We start from the raw sequence: 27,838 nt of genomic DNA, 5'->3' as shown, positions 1-27,838 counted from the left end.
TAAATGCTTACATATCTTTTAGAAATCATTTGGTCACTACCAAAAGACAGTGAGTAATTGTTAATTCTTAACAGCTTAATATAATGATGATTTGTGAGAAACATGTCCTAAGTAGCTCATCGTTTATCTGAAATCTCTACTGGAGGTGTGTGCTTTTTATAATTCTTTGTCTGACACATCAGAAACTTAGAGGGTTATTGCAGTTGGCTAGGCAGACCTAATTGTCTATCCATTTGCCAAAATGTTGCCACTTTTGTATGACTAGATTTTCAGAATAGTACCTTCATTAAAAAACTGTCACCAGAAAAATTTATATGTTCAGCATTTGCCTTGAGAACTATGTTATTTTGTCTCAATTATATTAAAGTACCATATGTTCAACAGTAATAACAGTGAAGGAAACGAATGTGTTGACATTCCTATGTCTCCTGCCAAAAAATTAAATTGAGTCAATGGTATATTTTCAGCTAATGATGAATTATTAAAATAAGAGAATCAGTAACAATCTTGAGAAATTTTTGTCATTGTCTTTTATTTTGGAGCATATTCTTCATTATATATTTAATAACTTTAGCTTTCTGAACGGTAGAATTTAGATGGAAAATTAACATTCAAGAAAACCTCGTATATATCTTAATTTACAAAAGTTTTTGGGAAAAAGGAAAATATATATAGACACAGAACTTTTGATGCAGATACAGTTAAATAGGGGTATTACTCAGTTTCCAAAAATGAACAGAGAAAATATCCAGAGATCAAAGATGAAGAATGGCTAGAGAAGGGAGGTAGCATCTGGAGTCATGTTTCTCTAGCTTGTCAGGAAGATGGCTGCAAATGAAATACACCATTTTCCAAGTTAGCATGTGATACAGGTGTAAAACAGTCAAGGGTACGCAGAATGCAATGCTAGTATTCTCACTCATATTAAATATCACCTTTTATTTTCTAATTTATATTTTCAGTACACTAGTAGAAAAGTGCACATAAACATTGGAGAGTGAATGGAATATCATAGACTTTATTTATTTATTTATCTATTTATTTTGAAGAAGATGTAGATGTAATTATCCAATAAGTCTGAAGATTTCAAAGTTAGGGACTTTGGCTAAAGGAAATGGGGCAGTACCTGGTCTTTTATTTGCATACTTGAAGGGCAATATCATTGAAGAAAATAATAACAAAGTTACCTTTCTCAGATTATGAAACATAATGAGGGAAAATATACCTGAATAAATAGATAAATATAAGATCTTATGTCTGAAATTCATTGACCACCAAGGAGACAATGATCAGAAATAAATTTTGCCATTAAAGTTACATTTAAATATTGGCTAAGGAGTGAGATTATGTCTTGGGTTAGGTTATATCTGTATTTATAAATTGAAACATATACTAAGTTATCCTTATTGTTAATTTTCTGTCTAAATTTTACTACTTATAAAGCTAAAGCAATTAAATATATTATGAATAATATGCCCCCAAAGATAAAATAATGAAAAAATTCTCAACTTTGTCAATGATCATCTAATTTTAACTTTTATAACAAGGCTACATAAAAAAGGTCAGATAATATTAGAAACTAAATGTATCAAATGCTGCTGCTGATAGAAGTTATATAAAAATAATATAAAATTAAAATGATATAATAAATGGAATTATTTTAAAAATCATATGAACTATACACTTATGATATATATTATTATATTGGTCACAATTTATAAATCAAATGCTGATACAAGTAGAAATAAAACTGGAAAATATCATTGTTTGAGAATTTGAAAACAAGTTCTTCAATAACTGATTATTCAAGGAGAGTAAAAAATTGAAAGGAGATTTTAATATACTGCTAGACATATTTTTAGTATACTATTGGAAAATTTGATGTGTAGAACTCAGGAAACCAACCTCAACACTAGAAATTTCCTTTTGATGAAGAGGCCATGGTGTCCACTAAACTACGCTGAGGAGTCAGCATGTAAGGGGTCTCCTTACCAGATCCATGTGCCATGTATCCATAAACACATCCTCTTCACAGCCCTGCTTATTCCAGGAGGGAGTTATGGCAGGGTTTTGGACTTTTCTGAACAATATATAGGTTGATGTCTACTGAGTAGAAAGTTGTCCTTTTGACCATTAATTTGCTTCCCAAATTATAATTATAATTATGAGGCATATGTAGAAAAGGGATTTTTATGGGCTACAAGCAAATAGTATTTCTCATAGAGCCAAATGCAGGAAGACTGAGCTCTGAACTTTTCAATATAAACATCACATCTATATTCTAAATTTTTTGGTCTCTAACTCAGGTATTAGGACAGTTCATTCCACAGGACAGGGAAACTAACCCCTTCTCCTCGGCACCACTCTACACTCCTGCATTCTTCAGATTACAAGTCTCATGACACCTCATAGCCTGATGTCCCAGAGAACATTAGAGACTCTTAGTAGACTATCCTATTAGAAATGTGACGGACAGTAGTGCTGAGAGTTATTCAAACTGTGAAGCTCCATCTCAAGAAGTTTCAGAAGGGGAACAGTATCGTAACTTGGATAGAAATCAAGTCCATCCTTGTGGTCCTTTAGTAAAAAATGTAGCTGCTTTCTGTCTTTCTCCTAAGTTGCCTGGAACTAACTTAAGAAACAATGGTCTAATTCCTTCAGTGGAAGAGATTTCATGGTAAACTAATATTGACTCTGTTCCATTGTTGTTAGTGATCAATCTTATGCAGATCTAAAATGAAAAAGAGAAAGTAGGGGAAAAGAAAATTGGGAAAAAAAAAAAAAGAGCATTAGAAATTGTAATACTGGAGTCTAGGGTTGTGCTGAAAGAGATAAGGAGATTAAGGTAGGCCTGATTAGAAACGCAATAAAGGGAGGGGTGCCTTCAAGACAAGACCCCACTCAGCTAAGCTTCCAACTCTTGAAGAAAAAAAAAAAAAGCCAAAGGAATGTCCTGTTTCTATAAAGTGAATGAATGAAACCTGCTGACAATGTAATTCCAGGGGGGGCAGGCGACATCCCAGGCAGGCAGATGAACTTGGCAACAGTGTCCCTGAGGTTCTGCCTTTAGTATCATGAAGGATACATGAGTAAAGGGTTGTGAATTCCTCTTCCCCAGTTAAAGAGTGGCAGTGAGGCCAGGAGTGTGGCAGGGAGTTCCTGCCCGAAGGTCCTTAGAAAAACTGTTTCATGAAGTTGTGAAAGTGAAACCTCGACTGCATTGCACACCTTAAGATGTTAGAAGAGATAGAGCCGTGTGATATCCACCAAGAAGAATGTCACACATGGAGTAAAAGCAGCCCAGGAGAAAAAAGTGTGTTGCAGTCCACTAAGATGGAAAGGAAGAGTCATCTACATAAGCCCTTTGATATCAGATATGGAGCTACAGGATTTGGAGTTTGCCCTGTTGGGTTTAGGTCTTGCTTTGGTCCACTATTTCCTCATTGTACTCTAATTCTTTTCTTTAGGAATGGTAATGTATATTCTGTGCCTTCTTCTATAACTGTAAGCCCAATTAAACACTTTCTTTTATAAGTAGCCTTGGTCATGGTGTGTAGTGGCATTTGCTCTGCCCAAGACCTTAGGCTATAGGGTCCTAAGGAGGCAATGTTTCCTGCCCTTACAGTGACCTCTTAAAAGGAGAAGGAAAAGGGTCACATGCCTTTTCTCCCTGCTCCTGCCTGCGAGGTGGATTCACTCTGGTTCAGATCAGAGGATGACTTCAGCTAGCTAGCTATTCTATTCTGTATTCGTGAGTGTATTTCCTCAATTTATATATTAATAAATCCCTATTATCCATTCAATAGACTCACATGGATTGATCATAACAATGGTGTCTTGTCACAGTTATAGGAAAGTAATTAATACACTGAGTCCAGTCGGTGCTGCCTTAGTAAGAGGGCCATGCTGAAATGCAGAACACGTGACAGAAGAACAGGAACAACCAGGAAGGCCTTCTGTGCCCCAGGCTCCTGCATCATTTAGATCCTTCGACAACGCTTCTCCCAATGATGTCCTGGCACACACTAGTTACTGATGACAAGCTCAGCTCAAAAAGCTGAGTAAATCAGCATCAAAACTGAACCATTTGGAACTTCAACTCTGAACTTAAACTAATGACAAAATTGCTGGTCTAATAGCTTGAATATTTTTATTAATAAAAAATGATAAGTAAGGTAAATGGTCAGAAAAAATGAAAGCCAGCAGGAATTAAGAACAATCATATTAAATATGAATATTTAAAATGATAGAAGCAAGATTTTTTAATTAAAAATATCTTTGCAGAAATTTACAGGTCAACTGAAGATAATCACAGGTTAGAATCAGGGACTAAACTCTCAGAACACCAAGTCCCACCCCAAGCTGAGGAAAGAATTCAGGCCGAGTAGATAAGCAGAAAGGATGCCTTAAGTTGTGAACATAATAGAAGGGAAATATGCAATTCCCAATATCCCTAAAATAAATACAGCCACTCTTCAGGTAAAAGTTACGACCCAACAGTCAAACATGGATATGCCCACGATTTAACCCTGAAGCTGTCAGAGAAGCACACTAGTCATTGATCAAATGGAGGGGGTGGGATAAGAGGATGTCGGGAGGGGGAGAAATGAGAAGGAATGAGGTGGAGACAGATGCATGAGTTATAGAGCATGTGTGCATGGGGAGGGGAGAAATGAGAAGGAATGAGGTGGAGATGGAGGCATGAGTGATAGAGCATGTGTGCATGGGGAGGGGGAGAAATGAAAGGAATGAGGTGGAGATGGAGGGGTAAGAGTGATAGAGCATGCATGCATGGGAGAGAACACAACCTAAACCAGAGCGACTTTGTGAATGATACGTGAAAGGAGAGAATGAAAAACGAGTTAACGATTCTGGCAGTTAACCAGGGTAAATGGATTAGGGTTCTGACTTGAATTCATGTGACTTGAATTATATGAGAGAAAATGCCAAATACTGAGATTTAAAAAATACAAGGTAATTATTATAGCATTCATGAAGACTTTTGATATTTTTGAAATTATAATTATTAATATTTTTGAAAAACAAAAACTCTTATACTACTTTCAAAGACATTTAAAAGTTTTACAAATCTGACTTTTTATCAGATTTCATGTTCTTTATATTGTTGGATATATGGTTAGGACAAGAATAAAGGTATACTTAGAAGAATAACTTTATATATAATTCTAGAATCAGTCATAATGAAAGGAAAATAAGCAAAAATTATCACTATAAAAGCTTTCAGTCAATCATATATATTCAATGTGAAAGCTCAGAAGTTAAGTAGGAGCTCAAGAAAACAGAATCAAATATGCTACATATTTAATTTGGTAGTGCATAATGCTCACTTTTTATATAAAAGACTATCAGTTATTTCATTGATTGTGATATAATAAAACACTATATTTGTTTGCTATTATTTAATAAAGGATGAAATTTCATACATAGGACTGACTGTTTTGTTCCAAAATATATTATGGAAATGGCCATGGCAGTAATGGAATAATAAGAAACAAAAACTTCCTATGTTGGTCTGAGAAAGTATACAGCCAATCTTCTGGGAGAAGAGGGCCAAATATTTGTGGATTAAAACAAATGCTAGCAAAAATTTTCACCAAACTTGTGCACATAGTGAACACTACAGACACCCTGTCACTGTTTCCTAAGCAGTTCACAGTCACAAACTGCATTAAGGTACAGAATACACTGCATCTGAAGCCTTCCATAAATGGAGGAAAGTAGGCAGGAGAATGTGCACAGATCACATGTAAATTCTTTGATGTTTACACAGGAGCTCCAGCCTGAGGAGATTTATTTTACAATTTCTCTAAAATACAGAGGATGACCACTCACTTCGGTAGGACACTTTACCTGTAATAACAGGGAACTGGAAGATCAAGATCCAGGAAGCAAAAATCAAAATTAAACATAGGGCCATGTAGAAGGAAGAATGAGATAATCAATAATAAAATTGCAAATCACTCTATACCCTGAGAAAATCGCATGTTAAGAAGTTTTCATTAATTGTTTTTGTCTGATAATATACTTACATTTTTACTTGCTATGAGGTTAGTCTGAGACTTTGATAGTGGTCTAAAGATCTGTTTATTTCTTAAAAACTTCTATTCTTTTGGTGATTCCTAAAATATGTTCTAATAATTCTACTGCCTTCCATATCTATAGCTATATCCTGTTTCATTATGCTATTTGGATTTATGATTTTCTTCATTTCATATATTTTCACATCGGCTAAAAGATTATATAAATTTGAGCTACTACAAAAAACACATTGATTTGGTATTTTTTAACCTCATCTTTGATATGTATTCATTTCTTTTGCCTCTTACCAATTTATCCTGTGGCTCTATTCCAGTTTTAAAGTGTAATTTGTAATCTGTTTAAATTAAAAGTTGGTGCCGGGCAGTGGTGGCACACGCCTTTGATCCCCACACTTGAGAGGCAGAGCCAGGCAGATCTCTGTGAGTTCGAGGCCAGCCTGAGCTACAGAGTGAGTTCCAGGAAAGGCTCCAAAGCTACACAGAGAAACCCTGTCAAAAAAAGAAAAAAAGGTGGTAATAAGGGCTGCACCTGGGACACCAGGTGAGGTCCCCAAGGTCTTCTGTGATGAACAAATACCTCCAGAAGTTCCACAAAGGTTAACTGTTGCTAGAGTTTTCCTGCCTGGCCCACAGTCAGGACAAATCTCTCTCACCTGCCAGTCCCAAGCCCCTTAAACCCGATCAAATAAACACAGAGACTTATATTGGTTTCAAACTGTATGGCCGTGGCAGGCTTCTTGCTAACTGTTCTTACAGCTTAAATTAATCCATTTCTATTAATCTATACCTTGCCACGTGGCTTGTGGCTTACCGGTACTTTACATCTTCCTTATCCTGATGGCGGCTGGCAGTGTCTCTCTCCCAGCTTCCTGTTCTCTCCATTTTCCTCTCTGTTAGTCCCGCCTATACTTCCTGCCTGGCCACTGCCAATCAGTGATTTATTCATTGACCAATCAGCAACACATTTGACATATAGACCATCCCACAGCACCTCCCCTTTTCTTTTCTTAAAAAGGAAGGTTTTAACCTTTACACATCTCCAAAGTCAGCTTGGTATATTTGGGAATTTGGGCGTAGCTTCTCTTACTACTTCCTGCTGGAGGGGGGCGCTGTATCTTCTGGGGAAACAAAGAAAATTTTAGGATCATGGAGTAGTCCGTGAGGCTGTATCATCTGAGCCAGTTGCCTTGAAATGGTTCTGGATGTTGGATCATCTGGGCCATGGTGTCATCGGAGACCTTTCAGGGGGTCTTGGCTGGTCAAACCTGATGTGTCTTAATCTGGAACAAATCCATAGCCTCTTGCTTTCTGTGGAAACAAAAGAGACTCTTTTCCAAAGCAACATATCCTTACATCCAAATTTTGAAGTCAAAGTATCTTTAAAATATACATACTGGTTTAACTCAGCTTCCTTTACAATCAAATATCTCTCTGTAGTTAAGAATCCCAAAGACAACACAATCCAGATTCTCTGTGTGATATCCATCTTTACGGGGCTTATTTTTTATATTAATTTTACTGTCTCTTTAAAGACTTTATTTTTTAAAACCATGTATTTGTTTCTATACTGTATATATCACTTTTTTTTGTCTCTTTTAAGCCTACGTATATTTTACACACATTTTAAACTATTACATCTGAATCTGTCTTATTGTGAATCTATTGCTTTAAGCTGCAGCAGCTGTGGCTGCTGGCTCCGCCCACCTCAGCTTCCCAACATGGCGGCGGTAGTTTACCACCAGCTCTGGGAGCTATCGTGGGTCTATGCTTTTATCCAAGCAGCGTGTAGCCCAGAAACCTCTTTTTTTTTGTTTTGTACTAGCAAAGGCTAAATCCACCAAGCAGCTTAATGTGCCACTTGCAGAGGCCTCATTCCCGCCATACTGCAGGTTGAGCACGCACACCAGGAACCCGCCAGTAGCTCAAACCGGCAGCTGCTGCTCATTTGAGAGAGACAATTAGGAAGCTGTTTTTAGCTCCGTTTTAGAATCTTTTTTCTCAGTTTTTAGGTGGAAACTCTTGCCACCACGTTGGACGCCATTTGTTGCTAGAGTTTTCCTGCCTGGCCCACAGTCAGGACAAATCTCTCTCACCTGCCAGTCCCAAGCCCCTTAAACCCGATCAAATAAACACAGAGACTTATATTGGTTTCAAACTGTATGGCCGTGGCAGGCTTCTTGCTAACTGTTCTTACAGCTTAAATTAATCCATTTCTATTAATCTATACCTTGCCACGTGGCTTGTGGCTTACCGGTACTTTACATCTTCCTTATCCTGATGGCGGCGGGCAGTGTCTCTCTCCCAGCTTCCTGTTCTCTCCATTTTCCTCTCTGTTAGTCCCGCCTATACTTCCTGCCTGGCCACTGCCAATCAGTGATTTATTCATTGACCAATCAGCAACACATTTGACATATAGACCATCCCACAGCAGTTAACAATTGTTTTTCATATTTTTATTGATTATTTGGGAATTTCACATTGTGATCCCAAAGTCCACTCACTTCCCAGTCCTCCCAAGTCTGCTCCCCCACCTTTGGGATAGCCCCTTCCCCCCCAAAAAAGAAAAAAAAAACAGTCCAATTTGTGTTGCCCATAAACTCACTGGAGCATGGTTAAGCTCCCAGTAGTCAGCCCCTTAAAGAAAACTGAGTCCTTCCCCACAGAAAGGCATCAAAGAGAATTCTAAAAAATTGTGATAAGGAGGCTGAAGTGTAACTGTCCACAATCGATGGCGTTCTGTCTAGGCTGTTACTGTTTGTGGGGGTTGGGATGAGATGAAGTAGGGGCACTGTCGCAGAAGCTTTCTAGATCCTACTTACTCAACTGTGAGTTCACATTCATTGATGCCACTCCAAAAGTAGCTTCCTTGCCCTTTACAGTCAGCAGAAGCACAGATCATGGACTTCCACATGTTTTCTGGCCACAATACAGACTGTGGACATCCATATGGTCTCCAGTGTCAGCACATGCCGCAGACCTCAGCATGGTATCTGGTGGCAGTACAGATCATGGATATCAACAAAGCCATCTGCTGCAGAACGGGCAGCAGACATTGCCATAGCCCTTAGCAGCAGCACAGGCCAAGAACATAAACATTGCCCCTAGCAGCAGCACGGCCTACAGTCATCAATATGGCTTCAGGCAGCAGCACAGACCATGGACATCCATATGGCCTTCAGTGGCAGTATGGCTAAGGACATCAACACATCCCCGACTGCAGTAGTACCATGGTCCCAGACATGGCCCTAGGCTGCAGCACTAATATCAATATGGCCTCAGGTGGCTGCACATCAACATGGCCTCCAGCCACAGCATGGCCCACAAACATCAACATGGCATCTGGAGGTGGCACAGATCATGAACATCTGCATGGTCTTCAGTGGTAACAGAGGCCACAGACATCAACACAGCTCTGGCTACTTTAGGACCATGGACAGCCACATGAACCTCAGGCTTCAACACTGCCGGGGGCATCAGACCAAGGATAACAACATGTCCTCCAGGGGCAGCAGTTACCATAGAGGTCTTTTGAGGAGGTTCAATTTAGAAAACGAACCATTCTGCATCTTGGACATTCTGTCATTGCTCAGAACCAGCGGGGCATTATGTTCTGGGGGCTGAGTCTGTGCAAGTTCCAGGCTCCTGCACATCACCCTGCCAGCCCCACTCAGCGAGGGCATGCTCCCTTCCCTTATCTTTCCTACTTCCCCATTTCATTCTTGCTCATAGTAGGGGTATTGGGAACTGCAGTGTGCCACATAGTGTAGATGTAACCAACGGTCTTATTAAATAAGAAACACAGAGCCGATTCAGAGAAGAAAGCCAAGAGGTCAGAGCTAAGAGCCTCACCCTTCCTGATTCAGGGATCCTCTTCAGCCAAGAGAGCTCTCCGAAAAAAGGGGACCTACTTCCTGTGTGTGTCTTTATATAGTCTAGCTGTTCTGCCTTCTCATTGGTTGTAAACCCAAACATGTGACTGCCTCGTCACTGCCTGAATGTACCACCCTCCAGGTCCTTAAAGGCGTGTGCCACCGCCGCCATGCACTTGCTATGGCTCTAATAGCTCTGACCCCCAGACAACTTTATTTATTAACATACAATTAAAATCACATTTCAGTACAAGTAAAATACCACCACATTTCCCCTTTTCTATTTTAATAAAAAGGAAAAAAAAGAAAAAGGTTATAACAAAAGAAAAACTATATACAAAAGTACAATGACTATATACAATATATACGAGTAATAAATGTCTAAACAATGTCTAGTCCATTTGTATTTGACAAATTCAGAGAAAATAATTTCATTATCTACCCTTTTTTTGTTAAGTCCAAAATGTATCTAATTCACTTTCTATCTTAATTAATCTTCAACTATAACTAACTAACCTTCAACTATAACTAACTAATCTTCAACTCCCTCAGAGACCCAAGAAGGAAATAATATTAGCTAACAAAAATAAAAACAGAAAGTGCATGCAAGCAACTTCCAAAAAATTTGTGAGTTGACAGAAACAGCCAGCTGCCTGGACAGTCACCTGAGGTTTCTCCACAGTGTTGGGGCATCATCTTCAGCCTATAGGCTTAGCATATCTGACAGATTCATTTGTGAAGTAGGACATACACAAGGTCATCAGTTCAACCTCACATTGGGTGAGAACAGTCCATGTACCAGAAACACCTGAATTCCACTAGTGTCATGTCATGATTCAGGATTTTAAATTCTGGAAATTGTTGATGGTTTTTTAATTCAGCTGTCCATTCTTCTTGGCTGTGTATATATAGCTTCATCTCAGCATCCCGTTCTTCTCCACATCCCTCTATCAAATGCCAGTCTACTATTGAGAGGCGTGAGCTTAGTTACTCTTCAAGAATAACTGTTTCAGCTGCTGTTCCATTGCACATCAGAAGCCATCGGCCCACTGCCTGTTCAGCTGCCTTCGAAGAAAAGGGCACTGTACCTTTTCCGAATTGCGAAGGCCACTTCAGGGATGGTGCCATATTGTCCTGGCCTCAGAAGATGCCTTTTGATAAAGCCATAACCACACTTGTTTTGGCAAGAATCAGTAGCCCTTTGTTTCATGTCCTGTCTGTCCATTTTGTCAGCAGTTGATTCAAGGATACTTTGTTGTCCAGTGGCTAACTTTTGCCACAATGAAAGTTAACTCCATACACAGTTTCTTCAATGCCCATATTTTCCCTGAAGTAGATTGGTACTGCCAGGAGCCGACATGTCTCATAATCATAACAAAAAAGAAAAATTTTCTAAGTTATTAAAACATTTTAAATGCCATATTCTGTAGATCTCTGAAGGGTTTGAAGATGACCTGTCTAAAATATATCTGCTCAATTTTTAAAACATATCTAATATGACTACAAGTTCTATTGTAATGTCTAACCACTAACTTTCATTTCTTTATATCCTAATAGTTGGTAATAATAACATTCAAGAATCAGAAAATTGCATTGTTAAATGAACGGTATAAGTACAATTAGAGATATACATATAGCATTTTCTAACAATATCAATTTCAATATATATAATTTGTATACAATATAAAACAATCCAATCCAAAGTATTTAAAACTAGTAATTGTCTTTTTCTTCTTCTTTCTTTTTTTTTTAAACAAGAACCTTAAATCTAATCTCCTTTGCTTAGCCTTTTTCCTAACCCTTGACAACGACTTGTAACCAACTCCCCTAAACAATGAAAATTATCCCAGACCCAAAACCCATTAAAAGACCAAAAAAACCAACCGCCCCACACCACCTCTTTGGGAATGTGGGCGTCGTATTCTTGAAATTGCTTCCTGCTGGGTATGGGCGAAGGTATCTTTATCCTGAAAGAAAAATTTTAGGTTAATTGTCAAATTCTAGGAAAGGTAACTATATCCTTCGTTATCCAGTCTGTGTATAATGCCAAAATTCAGGGTTTATCTCAAATCCTTATTCAAGTAGTCTTTGAGACTGGATCATCTCAGCTAGCTCTTCTCAAAATTGCTCTGAGCACCTTGTAGTTCAAAGCTGATCTGTAGATGATGTTTGTCAGCTTAGTGACATTATTATTGTCCACGTGGAATTGTTGTTGTTGTGGGGCCCCAACTTCTTCCTGGAGACTTCAGTTGATGTTAGGCCTGGCCGTGATTTCCTGCAGAAAACTGATAAGAGACTCGAACACAAAGACATATATATGCAGCTAATTGAAGCCTTTTTTCTAGAATTAATTAATACTCTATATGACCATTCATATCTTAACAAAGGTTAAAATGTATATATATCTATATATCTATATATATTAATCTTGTAAATTTTGATATAAAATTTATACTTTAAGAAAAGTTTTAAAGAATCAGAATAGAATCAAAGAGTTGAGATTAGTAATAGAATAGTCCCTTAGTTAATTTGGCTTTTCTCCTGTCCCATAGCAGAAGATGGCTCTTTTATTCTGGCATGATACAGGGGGTTTGCATTTTCCTTTTAACAACATGCTTGAGTTTAAAGAAGGAGAGAGCCATTCTCCAACTCTAAAGTCAGCTTTAAATTTTAATTGAACTGGGACTATTAGAAGACCAATAGTGTTAAATTTTTAGAGAAAAGCAGAAACAAACATTTAGGAAGACATAAAATTTTTTAGATAATATATACCCATGCGCTGTTTCACTCTGTTTCTTGGGATAGATGATTTGTCCCTTTTCTTCAGTTGTTTACTGGACAAACTAAGGGTGACTGTGTGAACACAGGCTTTCTTTCTGTAACCCTATGATCCAATCTTGAAGCAACTTCACTGTTAGTTTCTTCTGTCTGAGTTTTTACAGGTTTATCAAGTTTTTCTAAAGCTGTCATCCTGGCACTTAAATTGACTATCTTTTTAAATAGTAAAATGAGAATAAGCATAGTAATAAAATGCATAATTCGGTCAACATTAATCTTCTCATATAGCTGTTCCATTGTCAGACTGTCTAAAATTGCAAACAAAGCCCAATTTTCTTCCAATGAACACAGAAAACCCATTTTTTTTTAAATGTGGAAAAAAATTTCTCTTTTAAATAGTTTCCTTTAAAATATTCGATATGTTAAGTGACTTACCAAGTCCTCGTAGAACAGTACCAATCCGAGGGAATTTCAAAACAGCCTCCTAGTGTCCGAGGTGTGAATCCAGAGAGAGAGAGAGAGAGAGAGAGAGAGAGAGAGAACACGCAAGAACTGTAGCCACGAGTTCTGCCTAAGAACTTGAATCCAGCCACGTGTTCCCGCTTGAGCCTAGTCAAGCCTTGGCTCTGGCTACCTTAAGCTCCAACCACGTGCGTTGGCTTTACAGGCAGGGGCCCTGTTCGGCAGGGCAGGCCTGAACTGTCTGTAGCACCGGCTTTAAGCAAGTAGCTCAAAGTTAGTCCGGCCTGAGGCCAAGCCGACCTGGGCCTGGGCTAGGGAGCTGGCCGCCCTGGCGGGAAACGGGACCTGCCGGCCGCCCTGGCGGGAGACCGGACCTGCCAGCTGCCCTGGCGGGAAACCGGACCTGCCGCCAAGACAAGTTAAACGGTTTTTAATGGATTCTTGTCACGTTGGGCGCCAAATGTAGATGTAACCAACGGTCTTATTAAATAAGAAACACAGAGCCGATTCAGAGAAGAAAGCCAAGAGGTCAGAGCTAAGAGCCTCACCCTTCCTGATTCAGGGATCCTCTTCAGCCAAGAGAGCTCTCCGAAAAAAGGGGACCTACTTCCTGTGTGTGTCTTTATATAGTCTAGCTGTTCTGCCTTCTCATTGGTTGTAAACCCAAACATGTGACTGCCTCGTCACTGCCTGAATGTACAGCCCTCCAGGTCCTTAAAGGCGTGCGCCACCGCCGCCATGCACTTGCTATGGCTCTAATAGCTCTGACCCCCAGACAACTTTATTTATTAACATACAATTAAAATCACATTTCAGTACAAGTAAAATACCACCACAACATAGTATATCCTTCTGCCCAAACTGCTTTGCATGCCAACATTCACTGCAAGGAATCGTTGGTCTAGTTCAAAATTTCTGTTTTCTGAAGCACCATAAATAAATACTAGACCATTGCCGAGGCTCATTTCAGATATCCGGCTGTTGCCAAAAGTCGGGGAAATGTTTCGGCTAGGCAGGGCATCCAGGGGCAGGTTCTGTGAGAGCTCTTGGCGGCTGCACACCTACCAGCCCTCAATGTCTGCTGCCCCGAGGCTCACCTGGCTCCACCTTACAGATTGTAGCCTGTAAGTAGTGCCCTTGCCGGGTTCTCTCCATCTCCCAAGCAGGGCAGGCAAGCAGCTGTGGTGGCGGTTCGATGATGGGAGTAGCCACCAGGCCCAGGGCTGACCCCACTCAGCAATGACTTGTTTCTGAGAGGGGCTTCATGCCGCCTCACATCTCTCTGTCTTCAGAGAAAGCAGCCCCACAGCTCAGTAGGCACCATTCTTGTGCTTGAAGCCTGCTGGCTGAGATACAGTGGGAAGGGTGTAGATTCCTTATTCTCTACCTTAGGTGGCTCTGTTCTGCCATCTCTCTTTCCAGTTTTGTGAGTGCATGTTCTAAAAGCATCTTCTCTTAAGGCTTGCCTTTCCTCTCTTTGCCAGTCATCCTGGAGCTACTGTGGGCTCTGCAGACGCTCCTTCCACCTCTGCATCACCTCCGGAGTCCCCATGTGTCTCCCAGATTCCCTGGAGCTTTGCAGCAGGGGCCAGAGGCCACAGCTATTTTTGTTTTCTGAGAAAAAATAAAATTTAAACCACAAACTATCAGGAATCGTTATACCAAAAGGAATCATTGCAGAAGACCTGCAGTAGGGGCATAAATGTTGCAAAGCAGACTCCAATACAGGGTTCAGTGTTTAAAAAGTAATAGGTACTAAAGGTCTTGTGAAATGTCCACTGAAATATTAGTGACCAAACATATGAGCCTTTTAGTGTTTCTCACACTTTAGGAAATACTTTGTTATATATATCTTCACAGACTATATTGCCTTAAGCCAGATATCCACTGCTTGCTTGTAACTCCAGCTGTAGGGCAGTCATAGCTAGGATTCTTTCTGGTCCTTGCTCACTTTCACAATTGCTGAGAGAACATGAGTTTTGGGTTCAGGGGAAGACCTTGCCTCAAAGAAAGATAAGAAGTGATGGAAGCTACTTACTGTCCTCTTCAAGTGATCCCATATTGCTCTACCCCCCCATACACACAAATACATAAACAAATCTTTAGAAGATATTATCTTGATATGTCTATTCATTACTTTGAGTTCAATAAGTCCTAGGACTTTGCCTGGTAGATTAGAGATATTACTGACAATCAAAGGGTTTTTCAGCTTGTTTTGGAATCTGGCTGTTGAAAGGTTCCCCCTTTGTCGCACAAGCTGGCCTTGACATTGAGCTCTTTAAAATTTTGATTTACATTTTTTTTGAGAATTTCATACATGAGTGTTGCATTTATATTAGTTTTATCCCACCCTCTCCCTCCCCAACTCCTCGCATGTCCTCCTTTATCTGTGTGTGTCTCTAAATTTTTAATTTATTATTTTATCTTCCATAAATGTTTATTTATAAACATACATGCATATAAATACAGCCTTCTGAATCCGTGTAGTGTTGCTTGTTTTTGTGTGTATTTATGGATGGCAGTTTGTGATTCTATAACCTATCAAGGTACTCATCTGTAGTGGGTAGCCATTCCAGCTTTGATCTGAAAGTTCCAACCCCCATTGAGGCTTCGGTAACTGTCACGCCTCAAAGCGGGGCCAAGAGAGGACCCTGAATACCTGAGATCTGGATGCGTCATCTCTCTTGGTTCCTGGACCCTGGACGCTGGAGGTAGACCAAGCAGAGTTCTCCAGAGAATACTGTCGGACTATGCCACATCTTTCCCAGACCCTGTTACCTATCCCTTCACTTGTAAGTTATCCCACAAAATAAACCTCCCTTTTAACTACGTGGAATGGCCTTAATAATTTCACCAATACTCATCCTTGCAGATGACTGATTTTCCTCTCTTAGCACCCATGAATTGCCTGGAGCTCTTCATGTAGGGAATTTTCGCAGCAGATCACAGAAACCCACAACTGGTCTAAATGCAGAGAACAGATGACTACATCATGGCTATGCCCAGCTGACACACCTGTAACACTCCTACAGTTAAGGCTCTGGTAACATCTCAGAAGAGAAGACAGAGAGATTGTGAGAGCCAGAGGACATCTCAGAAGAGAAACAGAGAGATTGTGAGAGCCAGAGGACCAGGTGTTCCTCTGTAGAAGACAGTATCTTCTATATCTGACTTTGGATTCTTGGTCCTCCAATCTATGCCTCTCTAATGCTTGGATTATAGATATATGCCACTATACCTAGCTCAACCACTAGATTGCAGGTTATGTTTTACCCGTAATAAACAAGTGAGGGAATGGATACTGGGATTTAAAGAAGCAACAGGACCTCAGTGAAGGCAAGAGCAGAAATGAAAAGAAAGCACAGCTAATTAGCTGTTAACTAAACCCCACCACAGGGCTGTTCATAGAACTGGATCCAGACCCAGAGTCTGAGGACTGAGGTTGCAGTAGCCAGTGTGTCCTGTGACTCTTGTACCAGCTGCCCTGCTGGTTGGGGCACAGGGGCTGCCATGTCCTTTCTTCATACAATACAAAATACACATGAGAGGGTGCCCTCACTCCTTGGTCTAATGTGTATACTAAGTTTACTGTTTGGTTTCTTTGTTATAGTTCCTATACCCTCATATGTCTAAGTATTTCTATCTTAACTTGGTAAGTTTCAGGTGATAATACTTATCTGTTTAAGTTAATTATCAATCAGTGCTGATAGTTTGGGTTGAATGGGTGGTGGGTGTTTGGTTGCACAATCAAGATGTGAAATCATTCGGCCTTAGCATTTGTACTCAAGATGTACCTGATGACTGTTTTTTAAAATGGAGTCACCAAGGCCAGCAAGACTGAAAGCTGCTGCACTATCTTGTGGACTGGCTTAGAGGACTGAGCCTGCCTCCTCCGTGGCTGTCATTCAAACTGTTGAGGAACTAAATAGAACCAAACACCAGAGGGAACACAAGTATGCCCTTCTTCTGCAACTGTACTTTCATTTGCTCCTGTCCTGAGACACTGGTGACTTAGTTTTACAACTAGAACCATACAACTAGCTTTCTGGACTCCCAGCTTACAGGCTGTGCACTGTGAGATTTACCAGCTTCGATGGTCATGTGAACAAAGATCCCTTTGGCTCTGTTTCTCTATACAAGCACTCCTTTCCCTCATTTTATTTCTCTCTCTCTCTCTCTCTCTCTCTCTCTCTCTCTCTCTCTCTCTCTCTCTCTCTCCATATATATATATATAAAGTCTAAAAACAAATTTGTGTCAGGCCACTCAAATTTGTGAAAGTTTAGCCAGGCAGTGGTAGCGCACGCCTTTAATCCCAGCACTCAGGAGGCAGAGCCAGGCGGATCTCTGTGAGTTCGAGGCCAGCCTGGGCTACCAAGTGAGTTCCAGGAAAGGCGCAAAGCTACACAGAGAAACCCTGTCTCGAAAAACCAAAAAAAAAAAAAAAAATTTGTGAAAGTTTGAACGAAATCATAGTTTTCTGAGTACTAAGACATTCCTCACATTCTGTAAACTCATAAAGCCACCAAAATCCTCATGGAAGATAAAAATGCCTAAAGACATATGATTTCATATTAGGACTTGAATAAAATCCATCAAGAGCATCCCGGAATTAGAATTCCACTGGAATTAGAAAGAGCAAAATACATGTCAAATTTTAGCATTATTTTCTTAATTATTATAAATATTAGAAATGCATGTTCACTTCAATAATATAAGAAGTAAATCGAGATTAAAAACTAATAAAAATAAATTTTAAAGAAAAAAAGAACCCACTCTGCATTTAGGCATGGGGAATGGTCTTTTTCTTAATCTTCCTAAATTTTTATAGAAGTCTCTATAATTAAAAACAAACAAACAAACAAAAGCCACTTTTCTTTGATGCATTTATTTTTAACTTTATATCTCTTTTATTAAAATACTTTATTTATTTATGTTCATGTTTTTATGTCTATGTATGAGTATGTGGACATGCATATAAGTGCCTGTAGAGGCCAGAAAAGGGTGTTGGAGCCCAGGCCTGGAGCCATAGGTAGCTGTGAACCACCCAACAAGCCACCCAAATATATAGGAGCCAGACTCAAGTTCTCTACATGAACAGCTACTGCTCCCGAGTGCTAAGCCATCTCTTCAGTTCTGCCCTCTGTATCTGTCTCTCTTTTTAATTTTTTTATTATTTGAGATTAGAATATAATTACATCATTCCTCACAACAAATCACAATAAAAGTGTATAAGTGAATCAAAACACAAATAGTTTGACACATGCACATTGATAATTTTCAAAATTCATGCTTTGGTTTATTTCATAGTGTATCACTTATATGGTTTTATTTTTAACTTGTGTTTATTTTTATATATATGTATTCATGCTTACCCATATATATAACATATGCTTGCCACACTCACAGAAGATAGAGGAGCACCCCAGAATCCCTGGAACAGGAGTTACAGGCAGGTGGGTGTGAGCTGCCTCATGTGGGAGCTGAGAACCAAACCCAGGTCCTCTGCAAGAACGGCAAGATTTCTGAATTGCTGAGTCACCTCAATGGTGTTATTTTAAGGAGTGAAAACGACTTGAACATGTGCAGCAGACTGTGAACAAGATAGTACTTCAGAATCTGTCACCATGTTAAAATCTTCTGCAGATAATTAAGAATAATTATTGCCCTGATTGGAGGAAACCAAATTATCAGTTATGACTGAATATAACTGACACGATAAAGTCAATTAAAAAATAAAGTTTCTTAGTATTTCACATATGAAAAATAAGTTTTGTTTTCCTGAAGATATGCTTTGTCATATCAAAATTCATTTTTTTGTAAACTGAAAATTCCATAATGCATTTGTGATTTCATTTTTTCTTTCTTCACTTGCACCCATAAATCTTTCTGCGTTCTAGCATACAATAAAAATATACAGCAATGCTAAATTCATAGCTGTAAAGCAATAAAATGGATCCCTCTAGAGGACATTCTTATAATGATTCTTGTTAGAAAAACTATTTTTCTGTATTCTGATAGCTAACACAAATTTAACATATTTTAAAACAATGTCTCAGGTTTAAAACACAAGGCAGCAGATTTCAACATGTTATTTCTTTATTGACTCATAAAGGATGACCGATGTGCAAACTGCTCAAGAAAATATCATAGAACTTCATAGGACAAAACATAAAATCATGGAAGTAAAGCAAACACAAAACCCACAGTGATTATTGTAACTTATTAATAATGTTTAAATTATCAGCCCCTTCATTCTCCAGATGAGGGAAAGTAGGTAACATAGCCATTGTTACTGGGCAATGATCAGTATTCAAAGGATAGCTTTCTTCATAGCTGGTGATTTCAGCTAACAGCCAAATAGTTTTCACGCAGAAGCCTCAAATCAAAACTTCTTACTGTGTATGTCACAGTAAAAATGAACTCTGATCTCTAGAATTACTAGCAAAAGAGGTCATTAAATTTGATACACAGGTATCTTCTGTAACATATGCTCTTACCACTTAAGTAAAGATACACATTCATCTCAGTTTTGAAAAAAATTGATGTAGAATATTAGATTAACAGTTTTCACTATTGGAAAAGTAGATAGTGATCATAGAATATGAAAGGACTTGACCTAGAAATCAGGAGGAGACGTGTCTTGTAAAAATGTTAGGTCAGCCAAAAGCTTCAGCAGGAAAACTGCCTTCACTGATGTATCTTCTGTTATCTGGGAGATGTAGCCTCCAGGTGATCTTACCAATTAAAATGAGTTATTAATGAAGCAGAATGGAAAAATAGACAGAGTTCAGATGACACACACAGGGCATGATGAGTTTGGAAATAGAAAGGAATGGAGAGAGAAATAGAGAGGGCTGGGGAAAGGTTGAAAAGCCCACCACTGAGTGTCACAGATGACCTGAGCATTTGCCCTGTGTCTAGCAGCATTGCTTCAATGTCCTGCTTATAAATCATCAAGGTGCACCTGTCACCATTCCTCCAAATCTCTATAAGCTAGCACATGACACAGTGATCCCTACAAACTGTTAATGAACTGAATAAAGATGAATACATTTGTCTATAAAGCTGGTAAATCTCCAAAGTAGAACACACTTGACCTTGTTGTCTTATAACCCTACACTTAGCACCGTGTATAATGAACATTCAATAACTACTTACAGAACTGATGAAATTGCTAATGATGTTGTAATGAAGCAGGAGGAATTTGGATTTATTTTAAATACTGAACTTTGGCATAGACAGAGATCACAAGACAGAAGATCAGGCCATTATAAAATCCACTTGAAAGAGCAAGTAGGGAGAAGGATTATGGTTGCTATCTGTGTTTGCTTCCCATGATGTAGTTTATGCTTATGTATTAGGCTATAGAATCCCAAAATCGTCAGCTAGAATTCTGGAACAAATACATAGCTGGCAGTGCAGGGAAATACCTGACATTTGGTACCATTTTGATCTTGTTAAGAAAAGGAACACTAGCTTGTGTTACATCTTTATCTGTGTAAACGATGCTACTGTGCTTTTCTCATACATCTGCCTTCTCTTCATCATTGGTTTTTGAAGTCTCCATTCCTATTCATTGGCAGTTTATCCAGAGAGCACATTATTGTTTTTCACTGAGGGCACATTTATCATGGAGCAGTTTTCACCTCAAAGTTTCTGACCATTTGGAATTCCTTCAGTGAAATATTTCTTCCTAGTATCAAGGTGGACATTGTCAAAACATGGCACATTCAAATAAATGAGCCTGTAGCAAGTCTGATGAATATAGTACTCAGGAGACTGCAGCCAGCATTGTTATGAAGCAAGACCGAGAGAGAGAGAGAGAGAGAGAGAGAGAGAGAGAGAGAGAGAGAGAGAGAGAGAGAGAGAGAGAGGCACACACGTGTGTGTATATGTGTATGCATGCATATATATGTGTGTGTATATATATTTATAAATATATATATATAGAGAGAGGAAAGGTAAAGTAGAGATGGAGATAGATGATAGATAGATAGATAGATAGATAGATAGATAGATAGATAGATAGATAGGGCAATGTTGTGACATTAACAGTGCTTGGACCAGATTCACATTAAAATATGTGAATTGAAGAATTTGAACTTTGTCTTAAACCAAAATTTAAACAATAATTTAAAGAGATGTCTTTTCTATACTGTCTCTCAATGATCTAAAGGCTTTTTAAAGAAGGTTATTCTAAAGCACACCTGTCTTTCCTTAGGAAAGCTGTTGTGCAAGCAGTGAGTGCTTGTATGGAGTGCAGCAATTGCACCTTCACATAAGGCTTAGCACACAAGAGGAGATCCTTTCCCTCTAACAATCGCTCCTCCACCTGGAGTACAATCACTTATGCAGGAAAGTACTTCCACTAATGTGGCTTTCTCTGCATGCAGTATTCCACTCTGGGACCCACCATGACCAAGAGTTTCTCTCAAGGAGAAATTGTTCTGTGGCAATAAAGATACCCAGGGATATAGTCTTCTGACCTTCATATAAGGAAAGGAATAGTTTTCTTAAGTTATTGAGCTAACTTATAGACATAAATACATTAAGTATATGTAAAAATATATGTACTGGTACAAACAGAAATGCTTTTAAATTTTACTTTCTGTTCCTGAACACTGGTCTCTGATTTGTTTCTTCACCTTTTCCCCATCCTTTTACCTTAAGGTTGTGTCTATCATTGGTCATGAAGTGTTGCTTGAAAGCAGAAAAAATATGGACCTGCTTTCTGATCCAATCTGTTAGCCTGTGTCTCTCTTCATTAGGGATTGATAGTGAACAATGTGTATTAATTCTTTCATGCGGATGTTATTGTAGTGTCCTATGAGGCTTCTTTTGATTGAGTGCCCTGGGAATGTTTATTTCCTCATTGTGACTTCTTAGGTGTGTTTAATCTTTTCTTCAGGTGCAAGTATTCATTCCAGCATCTTCTGTAGACGTGGCTTAGTGATCATACATTTCTTCAATCTGTTTTTAATAATGAAAAGTTTCCTCTCTCCTTGATTACAACTGATAGTTTTGCTCAGTATAGTAGTCTGGGCTGGCACTGGTGATTGCAGAACTTTGGTCTGATCCCTCCTGGATTCACGGTCTCCCCTGAGATATCTGCTGTTATTCTGATGGCCCTGCCTTTGTATGTGAGTTGATCTTTCTCACTTGCCACTTTCTATATTTTCTCTATGTTATGTACATTTAACATCTGGATGGTTATATGATTTTTGGAATTTCTTTTTTGGTTCTGCCTTTTTGTGTTCTGTGTTCTTTAGACCATGGTAGGCATTTCTTTCCTTAGATTAGGGAGGTTTTCTTATATGATTGTGTTGACAATATTTTCTGTGCTTTTGACCCGGGTCTCTTCTCCTTCAACTATGCATATTTCATTGATTTAGCCTTTTATAATGTTCCAGAGTTCTTTTGTGTTTCATCTTTTTCTAGGGATTTGACATTTTCTTTGACTGAGTGATACAACTTCTCCACCTTGTCATCATGACCTTGCAGTCTCTCCTCCAATTGTCCCACAGTGGGATTAGTCTTCTTATCTCAGTTAAGACAATTTCCCACAGACATGCCCACCAGCCAAACTCAGTGTAGACAATCCTTCATTGAGACTCTTTTCCTAAGTGATTTTAGGTTGTGTAAAGTTGTCAAAGAAAAATAAGTATCTCAATATAGTATTTCAAGCAACAACATTTCACTGCCCCATTGAAAGGATATCAAGATCTATTTAAAGGTACTTCTGACCATAAAAGTCACAAAAATATAATAGCCATAAAAAATAAACAGAATTTTGACACAATAACATTTAGAAAATCTAGATATACAGAAATTGGAGATTAGAGATACAGAAATAAAAATAATAATAATAAATGTGTTGGGATGAAATGTGGATACCTAGTTTTCAGTTTATTACAATTAAGGGAAAGGAGAATAGATATGTTTTTTAAATGGAATTGATGCATAAACAACAAAAACAAAATTTATAAAGCTGGCATTATTCTTCAGACAGAATGACTTTTGAAATACCACTACAAAGGAATGACAGAAGATTTCAAGATGATAGCAAAATTTCACATCAAAGATAATAGTAAAATTACTCATGAGAAAAACAAAACACAAATCCTGTCAGACTTGAACCTGAGTAGTACAAAACTTATTTACAGCCACATTAGAAATTTTATAATGATACAATGCCTTCAAAGCTGCAAAGAAAATCATCTTCAATCTAGATGTTTGTACGCAGAAAGAAAGCTAATCAAGTCATAATCTAAAACTATATTGTGTCAGACTTTCAATTTCTTAAACACATTTTCTCAGAAAGCACCTTTGTATAAGCACGAGAGAGACAGAGAGAGAGAGAGAGAGAGAGAGAGAGAGAGAGAGAGAGAGAGAGAGAGAGAGATTCAGAGAGAGAGAAACAGAGAGAGAGAAACAGAGAGAGACTCAGGAACCAGAATATTCCAACAAACATGGTCTGAAACAGGAAGTTCAAGTAATGGTAGTCTAGGGAGCTCTTGGGTGCACAGTTTCATAGCAGGCATACAAAATAGCCAGGAGTAATTAAAGGGCAAGAGCAGAAGGCTTCAGATAGACATCTTAATGTAACCAAGGCCACTGCTCATATACACATGAACCTGGCATTATTGAGAGGGGCTTTCATCATGCTTATACATACTTACATAGAGTTTTGGCTGCTCCACTGAGAACTGTGAAGAATGTCAAGTCAATGAATAGAATTAGGTGGTTTCTAATGCTTAAAAGCATAAAAAGAAAGAAAACATAGTCATGATATAAATGAAATTCATCTCTGTATATTTACATAAAATTATAATGTATATATTAAACTTAACTTAAAATGTTAGTGGTTAGATAGAGTTCAAGATGGAAGTTATGCCATAGGATGCATGGCATCATGTAGCACCCAGATAGTAGAAATGTAATAGATGATGTACTAAATGGCAAAGGCCTGAAATAATGGGTGTAGAGAGCTAACTGTCAAAACAAACAGAGCAATCTTAAAGTGTATTCTCTGAAAATGGAGTCATGAAATGAAAATGCCAGACAAGGAATTATTGTGGTTTGTTGAAAACTGTCCATATTTTTTTATTTAGACAGAGTTTTACATTATATCTATCTAAATTAATGAGGGAAATTCAGAGGCAAATCTGAAAATCCTGCTCACATCCTTGCTGCAATAGAGGCTGTTTTGACATTGACAGAATGATTTCACAGATCATTTTATTAGTAAGTGAATCCTTTATTGGAGTAAGAAATTGAGAGGCTAGGAAGCAAGGAAACAATGGGACAAGGGTTTACTATAATCAAGTTGCAGAGAAGTGGGGTGGTACCAGAAGGGATATACATGTCCAAAGAATTTGTCTTTAAAATTTTTAATTATAAAAATGGATATTTTTCTAGTAGGTATAGACTTTATACCACATCAGTTGCTTTTTTGTTGTTGTTTCAGCCTCCTAAGATGTTGAAAAACATCACAATTACAGTTAAAATTCTATCACTTTCATAGCCTCTGCCTTTCCCTTCAGCACTGAGGCAATGAGAGGAAATATTTGGTTGAATCATAAGATGTGGAGAGAGTTGCATTCAGGAACTGTTTCTATACAATGCTAACATGCAGCACCAATACCAGCCCCCTTTCCCAAATATCATGTCTTACGATGTAAACTGATCACAAACAGCATTCCTTTTCCACTATATAGACTCCATAACAAAGGCTGCCTGTCTCACATGTATATCAAATGCAGGCAAGGAACTCACCCCTCCTCTGCAAAACCATAATCGGTCCAACTACATGATGATCTCTCTGAGGGCGTAAGTATTATCTGACAATGTATATGTAGATGTTGTTTGATGCTAATTAGCAAAATTAATTCTGTCAGTATTTTTCTATTTATTTTTCCTGGGGGAATATATTCTGTTTGTTGTTTAATTTCTTACCAGTAGAGCATCTCTTGCTCAAATGCTGGAATTCTGTATCTTCTCAACACTCAGCACTAACTCCATCAATTTACGAAAGAAAGCAATATTTTGATTTAATTCTAATAAACAATCTAATTTTTAGGTTGACCAGTGAGATCCCTGGGTTTTGGGTTTCAATGATTTTATCTTGCTACTCAAAATAAACTTCCAATATAAACAACATTCCAAAGAATAAAAAATGGATGGATCAGTGACTCAATGAAATTCAATTTTAGTATATACAGTTCTTCCTGCTGGCATCTTTATGACTGCTTGCATAAAAGCATCCTGCTAGATTTACTTTCTGTGGCCATGCAATTTATTTGCCTACAATGTAATAGATTATATGTATAATGCTGTTTGAGCTGTAGCATTTGTTACTGTGTCTCTTTATGCTTAAAATTTATTAGGTCTTAAACCATTGACCATTTCAGCTATTTAAGAATATAATATAGCACTTGGAGAAAACAAAAATGAAAGTCTAGAATGTACAGAATTTAACCCACAGAAGACCTGAAATATGTCAGCTAAAATAAGTTACAGCTTTTTTTTGCTAAGGTGAAGTTCCATGATCCTACAGATGATACATAATCCAGGGCTAAAATATAAGTCTGAGACTTAGTTTATTTGGACAGATGTCTGTGGACAGACTAAGCAATCTTTTACTTCAACTCTGTGAGCATACCATGGAGAACTGAAATTCTGAAAACAGATATCATCAATGGTAAATTCCCAGAAGCACCCCCAGTTGGAGATGGGCATGCAGAGTGAGAGATCAGTAGAAATCTTGAGATCAATGCCAGTGGGAGAAAGAACAGCCAACAGTGGTGGTGCCTGTCTATAATCCCAGCACTCAGGAGGCTGAAGCCAGTCTCTGCTGTGCAGTGAGATCCCATTCAAATGAATGAATGAATCAATCAATCAATCAATCAATCAATTATTCAATAATCACCCAGAGAGGCTAGTGAAAAGTGGCTTTGTGAAACAGAAAAAGCAGAGTTCTCTGTGGCTGTCTCCATGGTTCTCACAAGTCTTGTAAAGACTTCTCAAAATGGAAGACTTTGTGAACTGTGCATACCCATGTAGTGAAAGGATGTTCCTGAACACAGGCATGTAAGGGACTTGGCCAGATATTGGAATGACTTCCACTTGCACTAGTAGGAGCCTTAAAGTGGCCTTCTGTCCATGCTAAGTCTTCATTCAGGAACACCCAGTGTTGCTACCCTGCAGCCTGTCCCTGTCTTAGTCAAGTGCAAGGCCATTCCTCTACTTTCCCATCACCCATTCCCCAAAGTTCCACACGCTCATTTTTCTTAATCCTCACAGCATCTTTTTGTTACTTGTCTGCTTCCAGTGAGTTTCCTGACTTGATTGGAAGCGAGCATATGAGGACTGACATCTCTCCTTTCCTCTAGCTGACTGATAAAGTTGACCTTGCCACCAAAGCAGGTGCCTGGTGCTGTTTCTCTTCCATACCTTCCAGAAGAACTCTGAATAGGGACATGAATGTCATTTACTGGTATGGACTATCCCTGAAACTGGGCAGAGTCACACACTTTCAACACTTACATCAACTCAAGGAATAAATACTTGACTTGTGCCAATCCCATTCCTGTTTAGTACGCTTCTGATTTGTTCCTCATAAGTTCAGATTGTTTTAAAAAATTTTTTAAATTATTAGTTGTGTATATGTGTCCACAAGCACCAATGTGTGCCCATGCACGCACATGTGATAGGTGCCCACAGAACACAGAGATGTCAGATTCCCGTCGGTCTGGAGTTACAGGCATAGTCTATCCACAGATCAGGTTGTTAATTGTAAAGCATAATCTCAATGCCCTCTCCCAACAAACAGAGTAAGTCAATTATTGCTATAAAGTGATTTCAAACTAATATAAGTTAAACAGCTTATATACATGAGCCAGGAGGTACCTTAAAACTCAAGTGACCTAGAAATACACTTGAAATCAGCCAGCTAAGTCATTTCACAAAGCTACTCCTAGATTTTGAGACCATAAAAACTAGAATCAAGAAAGAAAAACCCACAAATCTTTTGGAATGTTCTGAATTGGTCAATCTAAATAGATGACCAGACATATATTTTAAACCTTTGTCATAAACGCGTGGAGTTTTGATCACAAGACAATTTGTAAAATCTGTGGTAGCCGTCACATCAGTATCACACAGCTATAATGTTTACTTCCAGTAATACAAGCCGTCTTTGCAACCATAAAGAACACCTAGCTTTTAAATAACTTCTACAACAATGACATCTGTTCAGAGAAATAAAATGTGTGTCTTAAACTAAAGCAGTCAATTTGCTCTTATGCTCAGATGGATGCAGAACTCACAAACAGTGACACGAGCACTCTTCCCTCAAGGTGGCAGGTACTGAAGGAGTCAGTACATGTAGGTGCAGCATTAGTCATAATAATAATGAGGGTCCCAGTCTACCAGCATTCAGTTCTGTGACCTGGAGAAGGTGACAGCACTCCTTTGAATCTACTTCATGGTATGCCCAGCCATATTTATAACCTTTTGTAAGGATAAAATTGGAAATATATGCATATATGTATCTGCAAAAACTAGTAGTGCACTACAGCAGAAGTGACAGAGGCAATAAGAAAACCTGCCTAACTCTTGAGTTCTTCTGGGAATACAGTGCCTTGCACATCACAGAAAAGCCCTGTGAG

This window comes from Peromyscus californicus, unplaced genomic scaffold, assembly GCF_007827085.1.
Source record: "Peromyscus californicus insignis strain IS unplaced genomic scaffold, ASM782708v3 Scaffold_11__1_contigs__length_118956290, whole genome shotgun sequence".
In the NCBI taxonomy this organism is placed as follows: Eukaryota; Metazoa; Chordata; class Mammalia; order Rodentia; family Cricetidae; genus Peromyscus; species Peromyscus californicus.
This window is presented reverse-complemented; position numbering follows the sequence as displayed.